The following is a 3,669-nucleotide window of genomic DNA, read 5'->3' as shown; positions in this document are numbered from 1 at the left end:
GGCTCTGGGTTGGGGCAAGAGCTGCATCCATGCTGCAGCACCTTCCTGCACCCCCCACCCTCCACCCTCTGGCTTGAGCTCATATGTAAGGCGAGGGGCTTTCACCTCCCCCCATGTTAAATGGGGGAGGGGAAACCTCAGTTTCTCATCGAATATATACGCTATTTTTTCTTTCCCATGCAAACATGTCCTTTCTCAAATAGCATTTTTTTCCTAAAACAACTTCAAAGGATCTCAGGCTATACGCTTCTTCCCTTCCTATGACACAAGAGATTAACCTGAAGTATTAAACTTCTTTGGGTATCTCCAGTGAATCCGTGGGAATCAGTGCCAAAGCAACCCTGAAATTTTGGATGCAATCATGGACCTAATTCTCCTCTCCCTCAGGTCAGTACAATGGAAATTAATTTATCTGGAGTGACATAGAGGACCCCTTTACACATGTAGGTAAAGGTGCAATGGGATCTAATGTGTGATCCACACCTCTGCACCTCCTGCTATGCCATGTTAGATCCCATTGGCATTACATCCCATTGTGCCTTATCACATTTGTAGAGGGAGCCCAAGTTCCCTGCTGCACCGGTTCACATAATTGTGAGCCTCACAGGGGGGGGGCCTTCACAATTGTGAGTTGATGCAGTTGATGTGCGCTGCAGTCGATGTGTGCTGTGGGGCTCTCAGCAGGGGCTGCGGGAAGAATTATGCCCCTGCTGCAAACCTCATAAGGTGAGGGGCTTACAGCGATGAGAGCAGGGCAAATGCTGCTGCCACTGTAAACCTCATGAAGTGTGGGGCTAGCAATGGCAGCAGCATTCTCTTTGCTGCCCCAGCTGTGAGCCCTGCAGTCAACAACACTGCCCTTTTTGCAAGTCCCACAGCTAATGAGGCTTGCAGGTGGGGTTATCATTGTTTCTATTGCAAGCTCCACACCTTCTGAGGCTTACAGTAGGAGCAGCACTAGGAACGCTGCCATCACTGCGAGCCTTGTCAGCTATGAGGCTGGCAGCAGATGGTTCCCCCATGTGGCTGGAAGCCCTCAATTGATGGGGTTCCCAGCCACAGGAAGCATCTGGCCCCACATTCAATTAACAGTGTCATTAGAGAAAGTTACAAAGTTGTTTTTTTTTTGTCAAATAACTTTGTAACTTATTGCTTGTTTTATCACACTATTAATTGGTTGAACATTTAGCTGAGTCACAAATTAAAGTGTGATTAACTGGTAAATCATACCTTAAGTGTAATGTGTAGAGGGGACCAGAGATAGTCAGTATCAAGTGAAAAACAGTGTGCGTTTTTATTAGGTGTAATAACTTCTGCCTGTGGGAAAAATGTTGTGCCTAATCCCAGAATGGATTTTAAATAAGATCTTCCCACTAGTATGCAGTCCTGTTCTGAAAATTATAGATATCAGGTATCCTAGTGACAGACTAGATTTGCTTCTAGCTATAGCTGCACCTTGCCCCAGAGGAAGAAGCAGGAGGCACCTTTTCCTTTGTCCGTGTTGGTACATGCAGTTACCTCCATTAAGAAGGAAAGTATACCTCTTCCTCTTCTTCATCCCTGTTGTGCTTCCTGAGTTCAGCAAAGGTAACTGGCCAAAAGTCTTGCTTTATCAGAGGATGACACACTGCTTAATTCCTTCCTTCAGTGTATACTCCCAGAAGAGTGGGTTAGGATGTAGCCTATGGTATAAACCATAAATGGAGTGGCTTAACTTAAATTTCTAGCAGTATGAAACAGATTTTTACTGCTTATTTAAAACACAGTGCCACAAGCTACAAGTGGCAAAGCTGTAAAAATAACAACATTTCCCAGTGAGGTGCTAAAAGACCTGTCAACTTGTCAACAGATTCCCATTGTGTCCCTAGCCAGTGAAAGAAAAACTTAGTCAATAGAAGTCTAACGGTCAGTTTCAGACTTCACAGTCATGTAAAAGTATTTTGATTTGACTTCTGAATTGTCCTTCAATAGAAAATCTGAGGTACAGGATCATACTTCAAGTCTTGGTTCCATGAGGGGAAAAATTCAAGGGGCTCGCCACACTCACAGAGATGTAGTTATCTGTTTTTGTCTGAAATCAAGAAGAAGGCAGGGTAGATTTCTACCTTATAGACTAACAAAAGACACACACATGCACACAAATAGGCTGCACCCAGGTGAGCATGGCTGTGCAGTATGTGGTGCTGCAGACCCATCTGTGGCACCACAAACTGGCACACACAGGCATTTTCTATGGTGCTACCTTGCAGTGTGAGGGGCTTTTTTGATCTCTGAGGTGTAAAAAAATGATGTAGAAAAAAAAGTGGGTGGCACATGCGGGGATAGCACACGTTGCCCAAAACTGAAGCCTGGTCGACCAGAGTCATGCTCCGGTTGCTGGCCAGGCTCCAAGCTGCAGGAGTAATGCAGCTGCAGCTTCCCTGGTCCCCAGGACCTCAGGTAAGGCAGCTGGGGCCAGCAACTGTGCTGGCTCCCGCCTCCCTTACCCCACCCAGGGTAACCTGCTGCACACTAGAGGGCATGTGGCATGGGCATTGCCTGGGGACAAGTAGCAGCAGCACAAGGTGTCCCACTGTTAGATGTCCCTAAGGAATCAAACATCTGCATGCATCTGGATGTGGCCATACATAGCAAAAGCTTTTGTGGGCTAAACCTCACTTCATCAGATTGTATGAAAGGATGTGCAAAAAGCAAAGTATATATATTCATTTCACTCCACTTGTGCCCTCCCCATGTATATAAAAATATCTATGTTGGTTAATCTATAAGGTGCAAATCTACTGTGGCAGGGCATCTTTGGTGCTTACCACTTTAAGAGGCTGTGGAGCAGCTGGCAGGTGTAGTGTGGCCTAACAAGGCAGTCACATGACTGCAAGAGGGCTCCTGGATTGGAGGATGGGGCTAAGCAGCCTCAGTATAAACACAGGCCTCAGAGCTGAGCTGGCAGTTGCTGTAGGGAGCCAGAGATACAACATTGCCTGGCTGGAGCTGCTGTTCCCAGAACACCTGGAGGTTCAGGGTAGGAACTATGGGGATGGAGGAGGTTCCTGGTCTTGGGGCATGACTTGAAACTACACCCTGCTAGGGCTGGATGGTGTGGTGGGGCTGCCTGTGGTGGGGTGGTCCCCAGGAAATGCCACACCAGTGCCTCCCTGGTGAAAGGTGAGGATGGGGTGCTGTATAGCCTCAATCCCCACCACCTGCCACAGAGGGGACAAGCAAGGGGTCCAGGCATGTCATCAGAGGCCTGAAGGCCAAGGGAAGTAAGGCCTAGTGGCCCCAGTGAGGGGGCATGTGTGAGTAGGCTGCGTAGAGTAGGGTCTGCATGGGCAGGCTTGAAGGACTGTACATAGGCTGACCTTAGAGATTAAATGGGATGTGTTTTGGAGGGGCCTGAGAAGGCACACCTATATGAGAGGGAGATGGTTAGCTGCTAAGGAACCTAGCCAGGAAACCCTTGACTGGTCAGTGCTGGGGCCAGGACCAGAATGGTCAAAAGGAAAGGACATCCACCATGAGGGATGGCCAGAGCCAGGGGCCTGGAGTTCCAGCTGGCCAGAGGCGAGGCCAGGGACTACGAGGCTAAAGGCCCCAGAGGGGGACCACTGCTGAGAGGGAAAAAAGGCTTAGGGAGTTTGGCAACCCAGAACCAGGGTGAAGCTTAGATGA

Source organism: Alligator mississippiensis, chromosome 5 (assembly GCF_030867095.1).
Source record: "Alligator mississippiensis isolate rAllMis1 chromosome 5, rAllMis1, whole genome shotgun sequence".
Lineage (NCBI taxonomy): Eukaryota > Metazoa > Chordata > Crocodylia > Alligatoridae > Alligator > Alligator mississippiensis.
The sequence above is the reverse complement of the archived record's forward strand: the minus strand, read 5'-3'. Positions refer to the sequence as shown.